At 37.3% G+C, this 25,744-nt stretch overlaps 1 protein-coding gene and 1 pseudogene across 2 annotated transcripts in view; both read left to right on the plus strand.

Moving 5' to 3' along the window:
- LOC126726974 (carboxylesterase SOBER1-like) overlaps positions 1-25,744 on the plus strand; it is a 64,931-nt gene that overhangs the window by 11,925 nt on the left and 27,262 nt on the right. Inside the window, exon 7 of one of the 2 annotated variants that reach the window (XR_007656108.1) lies at positions 12,098-12,134. The exons of the other annotated variant lie outside the window; for it this stretch is intronic. The gene's annotated coding sequence lies outside the window, so the exon portion shown is untranslated. Of the gene's footprint in view, positions 1-12,097; positions 12,135-25,744 lie in introns of those variants that run through there. 2 annotated transcript variants of the gene reach the window in all.
- On the plus strand, positions 3,759-12,134 carry LOC126726977 (probable carboxylesterase SOBER1-like; annotated as a pseudogene).

A 25,744-nucleotide genomic window follows, 5' to 3' on the forward strand; every position in this document is an offset into this window, starting at 1 on the left:
TATCAAAATCTGCTAAGCAGATATATTCCATGCAAATGAAGATGACAATGCATAAGAGAACTTCAAAGGAATGCAATTTGAAAATTTTAGTCATGTCTAACTTTAGTCATGTCTTTTTTTTTTTTATAGTTCCCTATGTTTCTTTAGAATTAATTAATAATTCCCTTGGTGAGGTGAGGTAATGAAACTTGGCTTCGTGTTGAAGGTCAGCTTGTTTAATTTCTAATATCATTGACTAATAGCCAGGTGGTGTCTTGAGGATATATATAAGAAATAATGTTCGGGAAAAATAGCATTTTGCATGCATGTATGGAATAAACACTGCCCATAATGTTTCTTCACAAGTCTGTTTAAAAGTGAGAAGTCTCCCCCAACTTGGAAGATCGGTGGCTGAACTTTATTAGTCATGTCTTTTATTAATTTGTTAATGGTTCCCTGTGTTTCTTTAGAACTAATGATTCCCTGTATTTCTTTTATTATTGCTGGCTTGGTGAGGTAATTAAACTTAGCTTCTCATGTTGAAGAATAAAGATAGAAACCTGCCTTGTCCCCAACTTGGAAGAGGTGGCTATAACTTTAGTGATTTTTCTCTCTGATGATTCCCTATATTAATTTATTTGGAATTGATAACTTTTTTTTTTTTTTTTTTTTAAATTTTAATGCTATATATATATATATATATATATATATATCCTGGCGGTCGTCGAAGCCACTATTCTGGCAGTTCGGTCATCGATTCTAGTAGTATGGTGGTTGAAGACATCGATTCGACGACGGTCATCAGAGTCACTATTACAACAGTCGGCCCACCAATGATGGCAGTACAATGGTCGGAGACACCAATCTGCCGGTAGTCACCAAAGCCATTATTTTGGTAGTTTGGGCACTGGTAGCGTTTGTCGAAGCCACTATTTTAACAATCCTCCCACTGTTGGGTCACTATTCGGCGGTACGGTGGGCGGTAAGACCAATCCGGCGGCATTCGTTAGAGCCACTATTTTGGTGGTTCGGCCATCAGACCTCCACCACAAGCGACTCCATTGGTCGAGCCACCATTGTTGGTAGTTTACTTAAAATATAAGTTTAAATTAAAAAAGTATGACCATTAGGGGAAAAAAATTTGATGAAGAATGAATATTTTATTGAAATATCTTGTAAAATAGATTAACTAATGTAGGTGTTTTATAAAAGTGATGATGTAAAATAGAAAAAGTAGGTTTTTGTGTGTGTGTGTGTGTGTGTAAAATAGACAGAATCTTTTAGAAGAGCTGATGCGGTTGCTCTTAAGGTGAAAAAAAAAAAAAAAAAGATTGCCAATTTTGTGAATTACAACAATAGATCTTTATTATCTAATGAGAAATTTCATTGTGTACAATGGGAAGCAAAAAAAGAAACGCAGTCCCCAATCTCCTGACTAGTGGCAACACACCCCTCTTGTTTCATTACAAAATTGCAATGCTATTTGAAAAGACATACCAATTATTCAAGCTTCTAAACTGTAAACTGCATTGCAATTTAAGAGGGGAAAAAATTAGTTCTTGCAATGCTATTTGAAAAGACATACCAATTATTCAAGCTTCTAAACTGTAAACTGCATTGCAATTTAAGAGGGGAAAAAATTAGTTCATTGTATATGCAAATTTCTTCTTCTTCTTCTTTCTTCTTTTTTCTTTTTGGTAAACAATTTCTTCTTCTTTGTTATTATATATATAGGTAGAGCCTATAAATATGTGAATTCCACATGTTACAAGCGAACAACATATGCAAGTGCTCTATAAGATAATTTTGCTTGTTTGATTTGAGCCTCTGACGTTGACAGGTGGAGTTGTGAATTAATAATTTATGTTGTAGTGGTGCTTTATTTTTTTAGGCCATTAGGGTGTATCATTTCTTATGGGATCTTTGGGGGAGGGGGATGGATAAAGACTGGGGTTCTAGTCTCTAAGAAGAAATTTCACACATATACATTTAGATTATATTAAAGTAAAATTCTATCTCAAAAATAATAATAATGATAATATCAACAATTAATACAAAGTCTACCCAAAAAAAAAAAAAAAAAATGAAGACTATTAGGGATTATTATTAATTGAAATATAGAGAGAGTCTATTTCACGATTAAGATTTTATTCCTTGGATATCACTACACTACTATTAATCTTTAACTAGAAAATGGTGAAATCTATGCCTATACTTTCAGGATCTTCCTCAACAAGTATTGAGAATTAATTTCAAGGCCCACTTGGCGAATTAGGTGATGGTGAATTTATTTCAAGCCCCATTTGCTTTGTCCTTAACTCTTTATTTTCCAAATTCTCATTATTATTTTCAGCACCTAATCCACCTCTGCATTGCTCTATCTCCTCGCAACCTCTTCGATAAGGGTTGGACGGTGGAGGCAGACAGCTCGAACCAGTGCAAGTTGGTCCATCGCCTTTTGTTATAGTTCCATATTGAATAAATTCAGCATTTGCAGCTTCAATGAAGATCATTGAGCAAAGCAAGAGAGTGGCAATGATGATAACCAATGCTTTGGGCATGGCCATGTCTTTGAAGCAAATTGGTTTAGGAATTAGGACCTCACTGTTAATGAGAATAAAGTGCAAGCTAGAGAGGAGATGGTGTTGAGAGTAGGACAGGTTCAAGATGGGTTTAAATGAAGCTTGAATTTAATGTGGGAGTTTCAATTAATATGAGAAATTAAGATTAAGTTTCAATTATTAATTCTCTTTAATTACAATAAAAGTAACTTCACCCGACAACATATTTATTATATATGAATAGGCTAAGTTAACAAGATTTTTTTTTTCTAATTTTATTTTTTGAGAAGAAAATTATCATGAATTTTGATTGAATCACTAATGTAGTATCTAAAAAATAAAATCTTAACCGTGAAATAGACTCTCTCTATTTCAATTAAAATAAGAGACATTGTGTTTTGTTTTGCTAGAAACTAAGAATTAAGTAAAAAAAAATTAAATAAATTAAATAAAAAAAAACTTAGATCCATTTAGGCCTAATATTTCATCTTCAATTTTCATCAAAATTAAGCCTTAAATTACCAAAATAAGTAGTTATCAAAAAATTACCAAAATAAGTCAAATTAACAAATTCAAATAAGGTTTCAAAACCCAAAAACACGTATATTTGGTTGAAAGTTTTGTCAACATTATTTTCATCAATTTAAGCTTTGATAAGAAAAATGTAGAACCCAACTCAACCCAAAAAAAAAAAAAAAAAAAAACCAATTCAAGGTATTGTGTTTGTTTTGACGAAGCAACAACCTAAAAACAATTCATTCTCGTACTCTTGTATGACAACCGTTTTTCACACGAAGACAAGGGGGTAAGAAGGAATTTTCAAAACCTTGTTCCCAAAAATTTGGAAATTTATTTTTTTTATTTTTTTATTTTTTTATTTTTTTTTTTGCGTTTAACATTTTTTGTTTTAATATTTTCATTACTTGTCAAGTTTGCAAAACTATATAAGAAACTAGCATCTCAAGACTTTAAAACTCGGGTTTAATGTAAAACTTGAGTTTCTAACACTCGAGATTGAAGGAATGGTCTTGGAACTCGAGTTCCTGCATAGTTCACCAGCTTCCCCTTTTTTCTTCTTCTTTGGCATTCTACATGTTCTCCAAATCCAGATCTTTTTCTTCCTTAGATCCAGTTTTGATCTTCTTCAGTGTTCTACATCATCTGCGTTCTCCATCTCCAGATTTTCTACTTTAGATCCAGTTTTCTCTTGGTCGTCTTCTTTTGATTTGGATCTTCTTTTCCTTCTCTTCCACTCCTTTTCTCCTTCTCCATCTTCAAATCTGCTTCTATGGAACTCAAGTCTCTCCAACTCGAGTTCCACAGGGCTAAATTGCTCCACGCCAGCAGTAGAATTCGAGTTTGAAAGCCTCAATTTTGTCATCAATCTCAGTTTGAAAAACGCAAGATGCTAGTTTGCAAAATTGTTTCAAAGGCATATTAACTTAATATATTCTTTCCCCTCACTGTGCTAGCCTGCAAATTACCTCCAAAAATTTGCAAAAAAAATTAAAATACAAAAAGTCAAAAGGGCCGTATAAAATTGCAGAGATGAAGGTTGCTCTATTTGCAAAGCCAATTACAGCCTTAGCAATCACTCTGAGTAGCACCATTGGGTTTGTGTTACTATCCCCTGCACTCACACCAACAACTATCTTCTCTAAAGTCAAAGACCCACACACATTCAATGGCTAACAATCGAAGCTTTATTGTTTGGCTACATGGATTAGGGGACTCAGGCCCAGCCAATGAATCCATCAAATCCCTTTTCACTTCCCCAGAATTCAAAAACACAACTTGGTCTTTCCCTTCTGCTCCTTCCAATTCAGTCACTTGTAACAGTAAGTTTGAATCTTTGTTTTTGTTTTTTTTTTTTAATTGGTTTGATAATAAAGTTGTCGACTTTAATTATGAACCTGCAATTGCATGCTCAACCCAATTGAAATTGAAATTTGTAAATGTTAAACGTATTAGTTTTTTTTTTTTTTTTTTTAATGGATTGGACTCAAAGAGGAATTTAAGTGGTAGTATACTGATGGATTCAAAATTCGAACCAAATTCGGAAAACACCTTAATAGTAGTAGTATACAAATACACAAACACGAACTACCTATAAAATGATTACAAATTTAGTTTTGCATTTCACCAACTAAACAATGAACATAGCTTCTTCTTTTACTCCTTCTACGTTGACTTTTTAAAATTGTGTTTCTATGATTTCTTGGTTCAAAAAACATTTTTTGCTGCTGAAGAAAAGGGGAGTCTACTGCTCTTACTCGGATTTAGTGTTTGAGATTTTGAGCCGGTCAACTTTAAAAGATATTGGGAGGTGCAGGCTAGTTTCAAAAGCCTGGAACATTCTAACAAGACAAAAACGATTTCTGAATTTTTCATTCGGGGTTATGCAAGAAAACCCGTTTCCGAGTTTGTTTCCATCAATGCTTTGGATTGTGATTCTAAACTCTCTCTTTACTTCTTGCCCGGTCCTGTACAAATCGAAGCCTCCACTAAACAAGGTATTCTATTGTGCGTGAAGAGTTCTGAAACAAGAATTTTGGGAGTAACTGAGTATTTTGTTTGTAAGCCGAGCACAAAACAATGGCAGCAGATACCAAATCCTAAAACACGGAACGAAACCAAAAGATTTGCGATGGTGGTGCTTAGATCAAATCCATTGCGCTATAAAATTGTTCGGTTTTCAGAACCCAAGTTCTCAGGCATCAGGGACAACTCATGCTATTCTCTTTGGTGTGAGATATTTGATTCGGCAACATGGGCATGGAAAAAATTAGAAGATAGGATAAGATTTCCCGAGTACGAGTTCTTGAGACTTGAGCCTGCTGTGTCTGTTTGTGGTTCTTTTTATTGGCTTATGACTAATAACCAGGTATTCGCGTTTCATGAAGATACGGTTTGCAAGAGAAATTATTTTAGTTACATGAAACTTGTAGAGTACCAAGGGAACCTTGGGACGGTTTGCAAGGATATTGATTTTATACAACTTTGGGTGATGGAGACAAAAACAATAAAATGGAGTGAGAGAAAAACAGTGAGCACTGGAGTGGTGGAATGGAGTACTTATTCCACAGCCTTCTACACTACAGTACTGACATTGCAGTCATGAAGGGCTGTTACAGTGTAATATTCTGCTGGGATGCATGGACGCGGCTCCGGACCCAGCGCACCCGCGTCCGACGCGGTGGGACGCGGCGACGCAGGAGGGACGCCGCAGACCGCGCGTCCGTGCCGCGTCGTGCCACGTGGATTTCCCGACTTGCGCCGACACGGCTCAAATCAGCGCCGACTCTCGCCGATTCGGCTCCGACGCACGCCGATTCACGCCGAACCGGACGGATTTGCGCCGATTCGGGCCGAATCGGATCGTATCGGCAGAATATCGGCGTGTTTCGGCCGGAAAAAGGAAATCGGCCGGTGAGGAAAAAAAAAAAAAAAAAAAACCTTCTAGACTGGACTGGATCTTTGCTTCTTCGTGTTCTACTGAGTTGTTCTCTGTTTTTTTTTTTTTTTTTTTTTGAAGTGTTCTGTAACTTCTGTTTCTCTTTTTTTGGTAAGTACAAAAACTCCTTCTTTGTTTTTAGTGCCTCTCTGACCAAATGTGAGAGCCACATCTTCCTTTCTTTTTTTCTTTTTCTTCTTTTTTAATGGGAAGCTACACGTGAGAGCCTCCTACTTTTTTTTGTTTTACTTATTATTATCTATTTATTTTATTATTTTTATTTCTATACTATTATTATTATTATAATATGAGTTTTCTATTATTATTATATAAAAAAGCATGCTTAGTAATATATTAAAAATATTTTTAATAACTTTTTAATCGCCGAGTCCCGCCGCACCCGCACCCACCTTTTTCAAAAATTGCCGAGTCCCGCACCTGTATCCGCACCCGCACCCGAGTCCTGAAACGCACCCGTGCTTCATAGATATTCTGCAACTTTAAACGGTGCAGTTCGAACGTGTTTTTTGTAGAACGTTTTTCTTTTTTTGGTGGTTTTGTCACGTTTTCTTATCTGTATCAATCCTTGTTCAAAAAACATTGTTTAAAGGCCACAATGCTATAGAGCCAATCTACTATCTCAAGGTGGTAGACTCGCCTTGATCAAATCTGTGCAGCCTTGCCTGTAGTTGGATAGTACAACCTAGCAAGTGCTGATATTTGCCTAGCAATTTTTGTCTTTTGATAAGTAACGAAATTTTATTGATCAAAAAAGAGAATTTCCAGGTATACCAGCGGTGTACTTGAGAAGCAGTACATCAATCTCTCAAATTACAATGCTCTAACATATCTAATAAATTAGAGATATTTGCCTAGCAATTAGAGCACCTATCATCCTACTGTAGTCCAGGGGTCTCAAGGCCATTATAGTTTCTGACTTAATCAAATTTTTATTTGGATTATTCGAAGGATACTGTAAAGGGAGCATAAAGGTAAGCTAATAACAACAAATTGAAATGGAAAAGTATAATTTCTTTTTTAGTCACTACTGCACTGTGATATGTGCCATCTTGACTTTCAAGACATGAGATTCATAGCTTATAGAGTAGCAAGAAGTCACCCTAAAAAAACTGATGTAATGGCACAATATATTAGACTTTCAGAATTATGATTCTTTGCGGTACTTGTTCATGTAAATTCTTCTATTCATACAATTTTTTCTGAAAACTTCAAATTAAAAGAAATAAAGACATAGATGCCATTTTCATTTGGTTTGTTGATGGTCATTGTATTCTTAAAATATTCAATCCTGATTAACTTCTGATGTTGCATGTTGTAAATGGCGATAAAATAATTTTCTGGCTATGGCCTTTTTCCTTTGTGAAAACATGGATTATTGATCTGTCTTTGGCTACCGTTTCATTACTAGAGGGATAAACATTTTGCTTCATTATCATAAAGTATAATTTTTTCGTTTGTGTTTCATCATTCTGGGTTGAATTTGTTGGTCCATGGGTATCCTTTATGATTTTTCCTCATTGGTTCTTCTAGAAGACATATTCAGGGAGTTCAAGGTTTTCTGCATGGCTTGTAAATGCAAAATTTTCACATCAAAGTAGAATAGCAGATATAAGGTCATCCCTGGAAAATGCCCTTTGGTCTATGAATTAAAATGATATTAATAAAAAAGATATTGTTCCATATATTCAGAGTAATTTCTAACCACTACAAATTTATATAATCGTTTCAAGTCTTTGGGATGTCCGATTGAAGTGTTGCTTTTTCATTATTCATTAGTTCTCTTCAATTATCTCTGGGCCTTATCATAGGGAGTATTACTTTCTTGGTGTGGCTTCCTTGATTTGTATGTTAATAATGAGTAACATCAAGCTATAGAGCATGTATCAGCATCGGCATAACAAGTTAAAGATTTACTCCTGATGAAGAGATACTTTTAATATTTTCTTCATCTTAATGCCATTCTGTCTTTGCTTCTCCTTGTAGATGGTGCTGTGATGCCTTCATGGTTTGACGTTCATGAGCTTCCTGTGACAGCTGTAAGTTATGCTTCCCTCTCTCTTTTTTGGTTTATATGGTGAGTTACATGCATACACTGTGGGTCTTGAACCTACAAGCTACAACCCCACCTTCCACCATACTCTTACAAGGGAAGGAAGTGTTATTTAGCTAGATTTCATTAGCTTGTTTTTAACTGCTTAAATCTCTATGTGAGTTCAGTTGGCACGATGATATATGTATATGAAATCAGTAAGTCTAAGTACACAAAGAAGGGTTTGGCTTACCCACAGTACTTTTTTAGCTGCAATTTCCTTTTGTTTTAATAAGAAATTGTCATGTCACCCAATAACTAAATAAAAGGTGGAGATTGAAACTCACTACCACTTACCATTGTATATTTAAAAGAAAATGAGATGTTTAATTTTAAAAAGTACCGGAGGTAAACCAAACTCTACAAGAATTTTACTACAAATTTCACATTTGTTGAGATAGCAGTTTGTGATTGGTGTGCAAATCATTGTATATTTAAAAGAAAATGAGATGTCTAATTAAAAAAAGTACTAGAGGTAAACCAAACCCTACAAGAACTTTACTACAAATTTCACATTTGTTGAGATGGCAGTTTGTGATTGGTGTGCCATAAAGTGATGATAGTGGTGGTCCCATGTGGGAATAATGTTGCACCAATTATAATCTGCCACCGCAACAGGTTTTGAAAAAAAGTTGTGAAATTAATTATGTCTATAGCATTGTTTGAACCAAAAATTGACTTTTTTTTTTGGTTTTGTTGGAAACAAGAAGCTCCTGATAAGGGATTTACTGGTAATTCTCGTATGAAGTTGAATTCTGTTCGATGGGTTGCTATTTATGTTGTGATAGTAGAATGGTAATTGACTACTTTTAATATGTAGAGCCTCGTTTATGATGGCTTTACTTATAAGTTCATCTGATGCTAATGCTTGATGATTGGCATCAGTCAAATTGACTTGGCACTTATTTATGCATGATCAAGTGGAACAAGGGTCTTAATAGGAGTAGAGCCCAGCTAGCTTAAAGTGGTTCAGTCAACCTTCTGTCAGAGGTGCCACAATCTTCTGATACACTGTTAACTTCAGAAAAATATTAAATAATGTCTTTAGATTTCTGAAGGTCATACCATTGATGTTTGATTGCATTGCTGGCTTTTACTAGTCTCAATCTGACACTGAACCAAATATGTCACACCACTAGTGCAAACGTACATCTCCACTTGAATCTTATCAGTTATTAGAATTTGTCAGTTGCTCTTGCTATAGTTAAAGTGATGTAGCAAGGCTTAAAGAATCTCTAGGAGGGGATTGTGAATTGCTTTGGTACAATACTAGTTGATATGCTAATTTGTTGCATTTATTGAAGACTATTTTTCTGACATGAATCAGAATTCTCCAAAAGATGAAAGTGGTGTGCTTAAAGCGGTTCAGACTGTGCATGCAATAATAGATAAGGAAATAGCTGCTGGCACAGATCCTAATAATGTCTTTGTGTGTGGATTCAGTCAAGGAGGTCTCCCTCTTCTCATTGCTCTTCAATACGATCCCCCTTGCCAACCTCCTCCCCCCACGACACCCCCCCAAAATAAATAAATAAATGGACACAGAAAAATATTGTATACATCATTGATTTTAGTTAGTTCTTATAATATGCAAATTTAAAAAACTCTTTTGCAGGTGCCTTGACATTGGCAAGTGTTCTGCTGTACCCAAAAACTCTAGGAGGAGGTGCAGTCTTTTGGTGGATTTGTTCCTTTTAGTTCGTCTATAGTAGAAAAAATTTCACCAAATGCGAAGGGGGTACCTTTCTTCAAAAACACTGTGATGTGGTTTTAGACTTAGTTTAAAAACTTTATCTTTTCTTTATATTTATTTTAGTATCTGTTAAATTACTGATTGTCCCAAAAGCTTAAACTGTTAGGAAATGATGAATTTAATCACTTAACCATAAGTCTAACACTCCCCCTCACTTATGGGCCTAAACTTTCCCTTTATAAGTGGGGGCCCAACAAGTGAGAATTTAACATTTTAAATGGGAGCTAGAGTAAAACCAGGGATCGAACTTAGGATCTCCCGCTCTGATACCATGTTAAATTACCGATTGTCCCAAAAATTTAAGCTGTTAGGAAATGATGAATTTAATCACTTAACCATAAGTCTAACAGTATCTTCTTGACTTGCCATTTGGATGCATATGAAACAAAGATCTTAGCAAACATTTTGTGGATAGGTTCTCAATCATATCATTGAGGGATGGTCGAGCAACAGGATAGTGGTTGATGCATAACGCATTTGAAAGAAAATAGGAATTAAAAGGATAGGATAGGAAACCCTTGGCTTCACTATGTAGGGGCATGGAATCACCACCAAGCCGAAGAAATTTTCATCAGAAGATTACCATTCCAAATACAATTTCTCAAACCATTCCTAGAGCCTCTTTTTATTGAACTTTAGGGATTACATTAATGCGCAATTACATCCCATAAAATTCTCAATGAATTAAAGCCTAAATTCAAAATTCATATATGAAATCAAAAATAATAAATTCTGAAAATAAAAAATTGATTATGCTTCTTGCATCAGTGGTGTAATACATTTGGTTCAATACTCACTTTGTCCTCCCTGGGGGTTGGGGGGGGGGGGGGGGGTGGGAATGGGTTTGAGTATTAGTGTAGAATCTGAATTTCTAACATTAAAAAAAAAAAAAAAAAAAAAAAAAGAAGAAAAAGAAAAAGAAAAAGAAAGAAACCCTCACTCTGTCCTCCATCTTGTCATATTCATCTCCTAGTTTAGCTATGGATTGTCGTGCATTTTCTTTATAAATCAAAAGTAATCTTGTTATTTGTAATGAGAATAATTGCTCATCTACAAGTTTCTCTAGTGCATCAACTATGGTTTGGTGGCATAGATTTTAATTTGGTGATAGGTTGCAGTTAAATAGTGTTGGATTGCTTGGAAATCGTTCACTAAGTGTGTGTTTGTATAGAGCGTTGCGCGTCTACGTTTCACGTTTTCTGCGTTTTTTTTTTTTTTTTTATTCTCCCCAGCAGCAATTGTTGACCCGGTCCTCTGTGAACAGTGCACTTGTGCACTGTTCACGGGTCCCACAAACTCCACTTTTATCAACTTTTTCATTAAAAATGGGTCCCACAGCACTATTCACACATTTAAAAATTATTTTGCTACAGTGTTTTCAGTTTTAAGTTTTCAGTTTCAGCAAAATAAGTTCTATCCAAACAGACTCTAAAACAACTTGTATGCATTGACATTAACAACTCTGTAGCAGAGTTCAATGCCTGATGTTTGCAAGAGTTTACTTAGGTCTGAGGATCTACATGGCACCTACTAGCACATTCTAGTCCAAGTAGCAGATCTTACTAGAGTCACCCAACTGTATTTGCTAATTCATCTCACTGTCATAGATAATCCCCCTTTTTTTAATATTCTTAGTCATTTATGTGTACCAGTAGGCCCATCTGATTTAGATTCAACTAGTCATATCTGATAATAGGCCCCACTGCCATCGACGCATATCTGATCATTTGGAAACTAACAATTTGAGTTAGAAGGCTGTAAGACAAATTTGTATTCTATATTAAGATTTGCATGTAACTCTTCAATTTACTTGTGTTTTGGTTATGAATCTGAATGTATGTGCAGACACCTATTTTGTGGTCCCATGGAATGGCTGACACAACTGTATTGTTTGAAGCTGGACAAGCTGGTCTTCCTTTCCTTGCACACGTTGGTGTTAGCTGTGAGTTTAAGGTAATACATCCTAATATTGCAATATTTTTCTTAAATTCTTTCTTGATTTGCTTAGGACTCTTGAAAATCTTTTTTTCACAGGCTTATCCTGGTCTTGACCATTCAATAAGCAACGAAGAGCTGCGGTACTTGGAATCGTGGATAAAGACATGTATGCCGGGTTCTTCTTAAAGACTTGGGTGGAACAAGTCCTGTTATATGCATTGGTCTTTGATTTTCTGATTTGTCATACAATTTTTACATAACGAAACTTGAACTTTCAAGTTACTTCACATGTTATGATGAAACTAAATCTAAAAGCTATTTGAAATTACTTTTAAAATATGCAAAGGTCCTTACCTTAAGCCCACTCATTAAGCTTGGCAAGTATTCATGTACTAATTTTAGAATAACTATGGTGGAGAAAATTATTTTATACTTTAAGAGCCATTTTTCATCATCTTACATGATGATAGATCCGATATCAAAAAACCAAATATGGTAATACTAGGTTCAATCCGTGTTTGGATTTAATCATATTTTTTGCTTGTTCCCTTTTTAGGTCCCCAACAAAAAAAAGAAGAAGACTTGATTGGATATTGGCCCTATCTTTTGAACACGTATATAAGATATATGCTCTCAAATTTTTCTACCTCTGTGAAATGTCTAGATTTTGTTGAATGGTACCGGGTTTAAATCTGAGCTACATGCATTCATTAGAGTGAGAGGTAAGTGGTTGAAACTTGAAAGTTCTTTGATTTAATTTAATTTAATTTAATTTAATCACTGATAAGGGTAAAATTGTGAATGTGAATATTCATGAATATAGTATCATGAAGCGACGTTCAAAATAGACCCGTCGGCCTCACTTGTCATAAATGGCAGTCGAACAACTTTAGGACGTCTACAACTTTAGGAAGACGGGGTTAACTTGTCATAAATGGAAAGCTAACACTACTAAGCTGAAGGGAGTAGTGTCAGCTGATGACCCTAACGAGGCTGACGACCCCAACGAGGGAGTAGGCGAAACTGACTATCTTAACGAGGCTGACGACCCTGACAAGGGAGTAGGCAAAGCTAATGACCCTAACGAGGCTGACAACCCCGACAAGGGAGTAGGCGAAACTAACGACCCCGACGAGGGGGTAGGCGAAGCTGACGACCCTGACAAGGCTGACAACCCTGACAAGGAAATAGGCGAAGCTGACGACCCTAACGAGGCTGACGACCCCGACGAGGGAGTAGGCGAAACTGACGACCCCGACGAGGGGGTAGGCGAAGCTGACGACCCTGACGAGGCTGACGACCTCGACGAGGGAGTAGGCGAAGCTGACGACCCCGACGAGGGGGTAGGTGAAGCTGACGACCCTGACGAGGCTGACGACCCTGACAAGGGAGTAGGCGAAGCTGACGACCTTAACAAGGCTGACGACCTCGACGAGGGGGTAGGCGAAGCTGACGACCCTGACGAGACTGACGACCTCGACGAGGGAGTAGGCGAAGCTGACGACCCCGACAAAGGGGTAGGCGAAGCTGACGACCCTGACGAGGCTGACGATCCTAACAAGGGAGTAGGCGAAGCTGACGACCCTAACGAGGCTGACGACCCCGACGAGGGAGTAGGCGAAGCTGACGACCCCGATGAGGGAGTAGGCAAAGCTAACGACCCTAATGAGGCTGACGACCCCGACGAGGGAGTAGGCGAAGCTGACGACCCCGACGAGGGGTAGGCAAAGCTGACGATCCTGACGTGGCCTTGCTTGGTCTCCACGTTTGCATATATAAAGAAATATCTTATGCCCCACGCTTGGTGTTAAATAAAAAGACTCCTACAAGGAAATGATCTCGCAAAATACGTCTAAAGAGACTCTTATAAGGAAAAGACTTCTAATCCAATAAGGAGAGGTCAATCCTCTACCACTATAAAAACCCCAATACTCTCACCAACCAAGGTACGCATAATTTACACTCTCTAACACTTTAGAGTTGTGAGAAGTTCTAACTTGACCTTCGGAGGGTATTTGGCCGGCACCACACCGGTGCTCTCTGCGAGGTCTTCTCTTTTTGTGTTGTGCAGGCGTTGTTTCGAGCACGTGAGTGCCGTGTAGCTCACTGACGATTTTTCGGCATCATCAGTTGGCGCCGTCTGTGGGAACGAAGCGTACTTTAGCCTATCGCTTCCCGGACAAAGAGTTGCATGGTACTTACTCACTCAATGGCAACTACCAACAACGTTCAGGGAGACGAGCTGCGACCCACTACCCTGGAGAGGCAGGTCCAAACCCTCATGGCAACAGTGGAACGTCTCACCAAACAGAATCAGGACCTTGAAGAACAGCTACGGCAAAAGAACGCCGCTATGGGTACCCAAGGGGAAAATCAAGAAGGTACCAGTGCCGAGCGAAGAGACCAAGAGGGGCCGGAAGGTAGTAATGCCCCAAGCAGACCCAAGCGACAAGATATGAGCTGTCCATCCGTCACTAATATGGCTCAACCCCACATTGTCGCGAAGATGCAGGCGATGAAGGAACAGATGGACGTCATGATGAACGCCCTCAAAGGACGGGTGTCCAGCGACCTTGATGATCTGGTCCACCGAACCAACTCGCCGTTCACCGCGTCCGTCAACTCCTTCCCCCTTCCACCAAAGTTCCGTATGCCGCAAGTGGAAAACTACGACGGAAACAAAGACCCTCTAGATCATTTGGAGTCCTTCAAGACCCTGATGCACCTTCAGGGGGTACCTGACGAGATCATATGCAGAGCTTTCCCCACCACGCTGAAGGGTCCTGCAAGGATATGGTTTAGCAGGCTGACGCCTAACTCCATTAGTACTTTCAAGGAGCTAAGCGCACAGTTTGCTTCGCACTTCATCGGAGGACACAGGTATAAGAAGTCTACAGCTTGCTTGATAAGCATCAAGCAGCGGGAAGATGAGACGCTAAGGTCTTACATAGCACGCTTCAACAAAGAGGCGCTTTCAATTGATGAAGCTAACGACAAGATACTTGTAGCCGCTTTCACAAATGGGATGCGGAAGGGTAAGTTCCTATTTTCACTATATAAGAACGACCCGAAGACTATGTCGGACGTGCTTTATAGGGCAACCAAGTATATGAATGCTGAGGACGCGCTTCTGACTCGAGAGAAGAGAGAAAGGCAAGAGAATATGCGACAGGACAGAGGGCAGAAGATGGCAAGTACTGGAGACGCTGAACGGATAGAAGCTACACCGCCCGTGGAACACCAAGCACCTACGGAAGTACTACCAGTAAAAAGGATGGCATGAAGAGCAACAACCCTTTATTTCTAGTTTACCTTAGTGAATTTTAGCTATACTCCTCAGTTTTTCTATTTACTTTAGTTTTTGCTACAATAACTCTTTTAAAGCCCAAAGGGCAGGTCTTCGTTTTCTTTTTAAGAACTACTTTTTCTATGAATGCATGATTTATTTTACTAAGAGGAGTTTATTCACGCATGGCCAAAGTCGCCTACGGGTGGACGGTCACTACGCTAAGTTACCTACGGGTAGACGCATGACCAAAGTCGCCTACGGGTGGACAGTCACTACGCTAAGTTACCTACGGGTAGATGCATGGCCAACGCCTACGGGTGGACGGTCACTACGCTAAGTTACCTACGGGTAGACGCATGACCAAAGTCGCCTACAGGTGGACGGTCACTATGCTAAGTTACCTACGGGTAGACGCATGGCCAAAGTCGCCTATGGGTGGACGGTCACTACGCTAAGTTACCTATAGGTAGACGCATGGCCAACGCCTACGGGTGGACGGTCACTACTCTAAGTTACCTACCGATAGACGCATGGCCAACGCCTACGGGTGGACGGTCACTACGCTAAGTCACCTACGGGTAGACGCATGGCCAAAGTCGCCTACGGGTGGACGGTCACTACGCTAATTTACCTACGGGTAGACGCATGGCCAAAGTCGCCTACGGGTGAACGGTCACTATGCTAAGTCACCTACGGGTAGACGCATGGCCAAAGTCGCCTGCGGGTGGACGGTCACTACGCTAAGTCACCGTCACCTCAATTAGTCCACGACTCCAAGTGGACAACTCACAAGGTGACGAGGTACCAACACTTAGTCATCTCAACAAGTCCACAAAGTGGAGGAATCCAAGTCTACAAAATAGACGACCCTAATATGCAGTCCATTAAGTGGACAACCTCATCTCGAGAGGATGAAATGTTATCAAGTCCATAAAATGGACAAGCTTATTAAGTCCACAAGATGGACGATTTCATCCTAGGAGTATGAAAAAATTATGAAGTCCATAAAATGGACACAAAGTGGACAACCATGTCTTATTAAGTCCACAAGCTGGACGACCTTATTAAGTCCACAAGCTGGACGACCCTACTAAATCCACAAAGCGGACGACATTGCTAAGTCCAAAGTAGACGACCCAATCCTAAGAGAATGAAAAATTATTAAGTCCACAAGTGGACGAGTTTATCATTAAGCCTACAGATTGGACGAGTCACTTAGTAATACCCACGAAATGGACAATTGCGCCAAGTCCCCAAAGCGGACGAGCCCATAAAGTTGACGAGTTCGTCCACTAAAGGATATGACTAATATTACAAGACGATGGTTTTAACATAAAAGATAACGAGAGGAACAAGTCTACTAAAGAGACGAGTTGGAATTATCCAAATGAAAAGGACTTAAACTCCATGAACCTGTCAGTTTAAGCTGACGAGATCATGGAGTGGGGGGCAGCTGATAAGGGTAAAATTGTGAATGTGAATATTCATGAATATAGTATCATGAAGCGACGTTCAAAATAGACCCGTCGGCCTCACTTGTCATAAATGGCAGTCGAACAACTTTAGGATGTCTACAGCTTTAGGAAGACGGGGTTAACTTGTCATAAATGGAAAGCTGACACTACTAAGCTGAAGGGAGTAGTGTCAGCTGACGACCCTAACGAGGCTGACAACCCCAACGAGGGAGTAGGCGAAACTGACTATCTTAACGAGGCTGACGACCCCAACGAGGGAGTAGGCGAAGCTGATGACCCTAACGAGGCTGACGACCCCGACGAGGGAGTAGGCGAAGCAGACGACCCCGACGAGGGGGTAGGTGAAGCTGACGACCCCGACGAGGCTGACAACCCTGACAAGGAAGTAGGCGAAGCTGACGACCCTAACGAGGCTGATGACCTCGACGAGGGAGTAGGCGAAGCTGACGACCCTAACGAGGCTGACGACCTCGACGAGGGAGTAGGCGAAGCTGACGACCCCGACGAGGGGGTAGGCGAAGCTGACGACCCTGACGAGGCTGACGACCCTAACAAGGGAGTAGGCGAAGCTGACGACCTTAACGAGGCTGACGACCTCGACGAGGGGGTAGGCGAAGCTGACGACCCTGACGAGGCTGACGACCCCGACGAGGGAGTAGGCGAAGCTGACGACCCCGACGAGGGGGTAGGCAAAGCTGATGACCCTGACGAGGCTGACGACCCTAACAAGGGAGTAGGCGAAGCTGACGACCCTAACGAGGCTGACGACCCCGATGAGGGAGTAGGCGAAGTTGACGACCCCGACGAGGGAGTAGGCGAAACTAACGACCCTAACGAGGCTGACGACCCCGACGAGGGAGTAGGCGAAGCTGACGACCCCGACAAGGGGGTAGGCAAAGCTGACGACCCTGATATGGCCTTGCTTGGTCTCCACGTTTGCATATATAAAGAAATATCTTGCGCCCCACGCTTGGTGTTAAATAAAAAGACTCCTACAAGGAAATGATCTCGCAAAATACGTCTAAAGAGACTCCTATAAGGAAAAAACTTCTAATCCAATAAGGAGAGGTCAACCCTCTACCACTATAAAAACCCCAATACCCTTACCAACCAAGGTACGCATAATTTACCCTCTCTAACACTTTAGAGTTGTGAGAAGTTCTAACTTGACCTTCGAAGGGTATTTGGCCGGCATCACACCGGTGCTCTCTGCGAGGTCTTCTCTTTTTGTGTTGTGCAGGCGTTGTTTCGAGCACGTGAGTGCCATGTAGCTCACTGACGATTTTTCGGCATCATCAATCACCTTGTTTTTAAGTAGTCAATTAAATTATTATTATGTGCTAATAAAAGTATGTTTTCTCTTCATCTTCCTATAGGTATTAGACAACTTCAATCTGATTTTTTTTTTTTTAAAAAGAACCTAAACATCAACTAATGGTACTCTCCGGGCCTGCTAACAACGAACTCTTAGGCTAGCTAATCAGTTGAGTGTCTTTAGGAGAGAACACCTTTAGGAGAGAACTATTGAGTGTCTTTTTTTGGATTCTCTTTTGGATTCTCTTTCTAGAGTGGCTCAAAAGTTACAATTATACAAGCGCTAACTTATATCTGATTTTCCTCTAGTTGCGTTTGGTATTGAAATTGGTAGCATTCACACTGCGGCTTGCACTAGCGTGTCACCATCTTGAAGTTGTTTAGACTTGGAAGAGACCCCATTTGCAAAATACCTTTGGAAAGAAAAGAGTTTAATGAGTAACTTTGTGGATTCTTTCCACGCTGAAGGAATTTTTTCTGCTTAATAAGAAATATAGAGCTACTCTAGCATTTGACCACTTGTAGGACATTTACGTTTTGCTTTTTGCTTAATACAAATTGCACTTGATTATGAATACAAAGTTAAGAGAAAGAAAACCAGAAAAGGAAAAGCCACTCTGCCAGCAAGGAGAAAGATTCACTTAACCTGCTAACCAAAGCCATAAAGAATATGCTTAAAAGAGAGAAAATTTCACCATGTACCAGCAATTGCTTCAACAGATGTATCTTATTTCCATCGATAGCTCATAGAGGCATTTCAACAGATAGTTAATTGCATTTCAATTAGAGTCACTTCAAAGACAGGAAGACACCCACAAAATTAAATGAGATTCAGAGGAACTCATGGATAAGTCACACAAAAATACAAAACCCACAAACAAACCCATACAATTTCATTGAAGTTTTGTTCATGTAAAATTTGGCCACACCTGACAAAAAGGGAAAACACACCGACACATTAGAAAACTCCAAAAATTTAAATACAACTTACAGTGGTCTGATATTGGCATCTATCCCTCACAGCAGCGACATCAACTTCATGGTGGATAGACTCTCATAGCCAAGAGAATCACAGTGATAAGAGTTGTTCCAGAGTGTTTGTATCACTTTGTCAGAATAAAAGCTATTTCAAAGAGTTTGTGTATCAGATGCTTCGCATAAATTGGGGTAATTGGTGGTAGATTTAAAATTTAAGAGCTTGAGGACGAACTTGGGGTATTGATGAGGAAGAAGTCGAGGGCATTGATGAGGAAGAAAAGGAAGATCTTCTTGTAAGATATGGCTAAAAAGAAATGTCAGATTCAAAAACTAACCGTTGCTAAACGCACTGTTTTGTCAAAAATAAGCTGAGTTTTTTTTTCTTTCAGCTATGAGCCCCATGAATAGTGAAAATGGACCCACAAATTTAAGCAAAACGCAGAAACATAGTCAATTTTCAGCATGCCAAACGCACGCCTAGTGTGCATTTGGATGCACTTTGTTAATTTCTTATTTATATATTGAAGGTTAAGTAAAAATTACAGGAAGCTTTTATGTCTTTGTTTTTGTGTGGGACTGCCAAAATAAGCTCAAAATGCTAAAAAGAAAAACCAACTTTATTTGCCAAAGCACTATTAAAATCAAAAGACTTTTAGCAGACGTCCTAACCTTAATACAACTTGAACCAACTTAGCCATTCACAACATCATTCTTGGCAGTAAACATAGTAGCACGAAAATTGTGTAGGAAGTAGGGAAAGAGAAATTTCACTTTAGTAATTATGCTAAAACTTTGTTATTTGAGATATATGTGACGGTGAATGAATTAACTACTGCAGTTTGTTGCTGTGAAATCCTTTGACTAAATAAAACCATAGTTTTAGTTATATATATATATATATATATATAGGATAACTATGAGTAAAATATATTATTATAGAAAAGATGACTATGAGCGAGATATATTATTATCAACAGAATAAAGTATAAGCTGAAAACACCCTAGTACAACACAACTACTGCTTGTAATAGAACTCTAATAACATTAGAGAACAAAGGAGTCAAATACATTATAGCCTACCAAACTCAATCCAACACTGGGCAAGGGGATTACTCAACAACTCACTTTTGAGTTTTGATCAAATACAAAAGCAACAATTAACCAAGGAACTTGGTTTAGGTCCAGTGCATCTAGTGCACTGGACTTGGTCAGATGGTGACACGTGTCCAAAAGTGGACACATGTCATCATCTCAACGGGTCTAATGACCCTTAACCAAGAGAGAACAAAAGAATAATATCCAACACCGGAGTCTACTCACTCAAACAACTCACCAAACACAAAAGCAAGCAAGACTCACTCCTAGCTAATCAATTAAGCTACATTCTGTTTCTCAAATAAATAAAAACTACATTCTAAAACTGTAGAAACAACAAAGAGTAGCCTTAAAGTTCAAACCTCAAAACTCTCCCTCTTAAAATTTTGAAGTCCTAACCAACAAACTTCCCTCCAATTAGCTTTTTATGTTTATATATCAATTAAAATATGTACCAATTATCTTTATGTTTGTGGTAGCTTTTTTCATGCAATTTACACTGGAAAGTGATTCTTTAAGAATGTGGGTGCCAGTTGCTTAGTAGTTATCATATGGAGCTAATCATCATGAATTGAACTACATTTTGAAACGCATCCTTATTTTTAGAATGGATGCAAATGGACAATAGTTGCAATCAAGACTGTCAAGTTTGTTTAAGATTTATATGCTTCCTTCTTCAATCAGTGACTCATTTGATGTAGTCTTATTGATCTGCTATAAACTGTGTTCCATTCTATATATTGAAAAATAATATTGTAGGTTCAACAACCATAATAAAGTAACAAAAGATTCATTCTTTTCAATTTTTCTTTTATTTATTTTTTTACCACTAGTTTTATTATGATTCTCTTGTTCTCAATCTAGTTTCCTAAGTATGTGGTGCTGGCAATTTGGGTTTGAATTAGATTTTTCTGTTGATGCAATAGATCCTTAAGTTTTGCAGTTCAGCTACTAAAGTTATCTGAGCGTGATTAAAAATGTTTAGCTTGGAATTATTGATGCTAATTTATTTTGGGAATCATTATAAGTTTAACTCTGGTGTATCACTGTATTTTGGACATGAAACTTACTTTGCAAATCGTCTATATGGTTGGGTTTTGGCTTTTACTTATGTTTTTAATTTCTCTTTTAAGTTTATTATCCCCTAGATTCACGAGTACAAGAAATAAAAGTGCCATTCTCTTTTATCATACAACTCATATGTGTTATGATACGTTGGAATGTACTATGTTCCTTTCCTTTATATTTACAAGAGGAAGATTCTGCATGTTGGGAAAGTTTGAGGAAAGAATTTTTATATGGAATAGGTAAAACTTGGAATTTGGATGTATCATTTCTATTTTCTGTTCATCTTTATGATTTCATCATTTCCATGGGTATCAAATGAAGTGATTTTAACTCTGATTTCTGACCATGTGGGCATTGATTTTGCATCTAAGAGTTTTAGTTGCTCCTTCAATGACTTCAAGAATGTGTAAAAGGGTGGTTAAGCTTTCATAAGAATAATAATAAAACAATTTTCGCCCATTTTCTCAAAATTGGAATTTTGATGCTGAGAAAGGTTAGCTTGAGTTGCTCCACGTAGGAATTAGCTTACATTTAAGGTACATTTTTTTTTCTTCACAGATTTTGTTTCTTATTATTTCTTCCAAGTTCTGGGATGGCTTCATTAGGAAGGCAGCCTTTTGTTTGTTTTGCTTTCTGTTATTTTTCCATAGATGTTTGCTTCCTTATTCTATATGCATTATAAATTTGATTTGTCTACCTGGTGGTCTCAAGTGCTATATATTGTCAGTCTACCTCTGAATTCTATAATTTTAATTCAAAATAAACATTGAAATTATGTATAAAGAGATCTGTCAAATATACAACATTCATCTAAAAACTAAAATAATACAGTTCAAGCCTGTTTCCAATGAAAAAGCATTTCACATAATTACAATATATCATTCTTCTTCTTTTTTGCCAACTCTTTCTTTTTCTTCTAGAAAGAAACTTCATCCCCAAGGAATAATAATGAGCTATCTGTATTGAACATTATATTACTTTTTCTTTGTCATACCTACATGATAAATAATATTGATAAAAATAATTTCACAACAAAAAAGCAACTATAAACTTTATGATAATGAGACTTGTGAGAGAATAATATATTCAAGGAAGGAGAACAACCACTTAAAAGCTACCCACGGTTTAACTAAGATAATTCGCCTATGTATCAAAGAAAATTAAAAATGTGCTACCCTTAATGGTTAGGAGAATATCGATAAGGAATTGTATAGATGAATTGCTAATTTAATGGACACAACTAACCGAAAGTTTAAAAAAGTAGTGAGAAAACAGTCAATCAACTAAAGAATGCCTATTGAAAAAAAAAAAAAAAAAAAAAATCATTGGCACCACTTAAATCAGTCAAGAAAATCTTATTCAAACCCACACCATCAAAATAAAGATTAAAGAATTCCCACAAGATGGGTTTAAAGGTAGCTAGAGGAGCTAGTGTAGGACTGGTTCAAGATGGGTTTAAAGGAAGCGTAAATTTAGTGTGCGTTTGGCATTGATGAAATTTGTCAGCTTATTTTTGCTACTATTCATAGGTCTCACTACACTTTTTGGTACTATTTATGAGCCTCACTATACTATTTCAGCTAACTTTTACCTTTATCTACAGTACTTTCAGCAAAATTAAACAAACCCTTAGTGTCGGAGTTTCAATTAATATGGGGAATTAAGATTAAGTTTTAATTATTAATTCCCTTTAATGACAATAAATATAACTTAACCAAGTAACATATTATTTATGAAAGAGAAATGTTATGTCCACAACATTTTCACAACAAATCCTATGTGGTAGATTGTTATTGGAGGGTAGAAAAATAATTTTAATAGTAGATTTAAATTAGAACTAATAACAACTAATCACTTATAATTTGTTGTGAACATAACACTTCTCTTTATGAAAAGGCCAAATTAACAAGAATTTTTTTTTCATGATTTTAAAAACCGGATTAGACTGGGCGGTCTAATCAGGAACTGGCTACTAGTTTGGTCTGGTAAAAATGTCCAAAACAAGGAACTGGAGGCAAATTTAGTTTTGCCCTAGTCCGGTTTTTAAAACCATACTTTTTTCTTTTTTCTTTTTTTTAATGAAAAAAAAAATTAACAAGAATTTTGATTGAACGAGGTATCCAGAAAATGAAATTTTAACCGTGAAATGAACTCTTTCTATCTAAAGTAAAATAGAGACATCATGTTCTTTTTTTTTTTTTTTAAATTAAACATAAATTATTGTAATTTATTCTTGTAAAAAAAGTTGTAATTAACACATTTAGGTATTTCATCATCATTAAAATTAAGTCTTAAATTACCAAAATAAATCAAATCAACAAATTCAAAAAGAAAAAAAAAAGTTTCAAAACACAACAAATACGTATATTTGGTTGAAATTTTTATCAACTTTATTTCCGTCCATTTAAGCTTTGATAATAAGAAAAATGTAGTAGAACCCAACTCAATCCACAAAAACCAATTCAAGGTATCGTGTTGTTAAAACCAGTGGGCTAAAAAAAAAAAAAAAAAGAAACCCTCACTTTGTCCTCCATCTTGACATTTTCATCACCTAGTTTAGTTATGGATTGTTGTGCATTTTCTTTATAAATCAAATGTAATCTTATTGTTTGTAATGAGAATAATTGCTCATCTACAAGCTTCTCTAGTGCATCAACTATGGTGTGGTGGCATAGATTTTAATTTGGTGATAGGTTGCTGTTAAATAGTGCTGGATTGCTTGAAACTTGTTCACTAAAACAACTTGTATGCATTGACAATAACAACTCTGTCGACAGAGTTCAATGCCTGATGTTTGCAAGAGTTTACTTAGGCCTGAGGATCTACATGGCACCCTAGTAGCACATTGTAGTCCAAGTAGCCGATCTTACTACAATCACCCGACTGTATTTGCTAATTCATCTCACTGTTATAGATAATCCCTTTTTTTAATATTCTTAGTATTTTATGTGTACCAGTAGGCCCATCTGATTTAGATTCAACTAGTCATTTCTGCTACGTGGCCCCCCTGCTACGTGGCACCCATCTGATTTAGAAGGCTGTATGACAAATTTGTATTAATTCTATATTTAGATTTTCATGTAACCCTTCAATTTACTTGTGTTTTGGTTATGAATCTGAATGTATGTGCAGACACCCATTTTGTAGTCCCATGGAACGGCTGACGGAATTGTATTGTTTGAAGCTGGACAAGCTGGTCGTCCTTTCCTTGTAAAAGTTGGTGTTAGCTGTGAGTTTAAGTTAATGCATCCTAATGTTGCAATATTTTCTTAAATTCTTTCATGATTTGTTTAGGACTCTTGAAAATCTTTTATTCACAGGCTTATCCTGGTCTTGGCCATTCAATAATCAACAAAGAGCTGCGGTACTTGGAATCGTGGATAAAGACACGTATGCCGGGTTCTTAAAGACTTGGGTGGAACTAGTCCTGTTATGTGCATTGGTCTTTGATTTTCGAGTTGTCATATTACATAACGAAACTTGAAATTTCAAGTTACTTCACAATTCACATATTATGATGAACCTAAATCTAAAAGTTATTTTAAATTACTTTTGTTAAGGCAAATTCAGTCTGTTGAAATTGATGGTGGAGAAAAACAGAAGATCCTATTTATTATGCTACCATGGACCTTGCGATTCGCCAATGTTACTGTGGAAGTGTGTGTCTGTGTGGCATTGTTAACAGAGACATTATTTTGTCATTAAATTTAATTGGAACTAAATAAATTTGTCGAAGTCTTATGGAAATCGACTTGATTAGCAATAATTATCTTCCAAAGAAGAATAAAGGGAATTAAGAACACAGCCTAGACAGAAAGTAGAGGAATTTGCATCAATGTTAAAAGTATCAATGTGTTAACATGGTTGCCTAGTATTTATACTAGGATTCTTCCAAGTCTAGTTTCAAGAAAAGCTCAAAATTTGGTTCTCTAATCAATTAGCCATTTGACAACAATTTGTAAATTGACTTGTCTAATTGTCTTGCGCTTGGTTCTTGATACTAGTTTTAGTTATATGTATGATTATCCATGCGGGTATTCTTCTCTATTGGGCTGGTCTTGGGCTATGTTGCTGCTTTGGGCTCATTATAGTTGTGTAAACCTTGTCATATTGTACGTGTTAGAACTCCTTTGCTATGAAAATGTATTTTATATCAAATGATATTACGTCATCCATATCAAAATTTAATAAAAAAGAGACATGTGTGCCAAAATAATTACTCCACTAACACATGTCTTTCATTTATTTTCATTTATTAGTGAGTTGATATTTTTTACTCACACGTCTTACATTTATTGGATTTTTATACTGCTGATATGGTATCATTTGATATCAAATATCTTCTCCTTAGGTATAATTTATTTCTATTGATTGACTTTGTTTAAAAATAAAGCTAAGCAAAGATATTATCCTACCTAAAAAAAAATCTGAGGATTTAAAAATCTGAAAATTCTCTTTTTTAGGATGAAAAAAAAAGTTAAACCCTAGGATGTTTGAGTTTTGGATGATTTTTTTTTTTTTTTTTTTTTTTTTGGTGACGAATTTTTGTTGTTGTTTCAATTCTACTAAAGTCATATAATATACTATACTATACTATATAATAAAGGCTTGGCTTAAAAGCCGTGGTTGTTACAAGTGGCTAATCTCACTAATTAGTAAATTAATTATATATTTTTTGTTATGATATATTTACTCAATTAAGGGATAATATTTAACAACTGTCTAATTTA

The sequence above is a fragment of the Quercus robur genome, chromosome 5 (assembly GCF_932294415.1).
Source record: "Quercus robur chromosome 5, dhQueRobu3.1, whole genome shotgun sequence".
Classification (NCBI taxonomy): Eukaryota; Viridiplantae; Streptophyta; class Magnoliopsida; order Fagales; family Fagaceae; genus Quercus; species Quercus robur.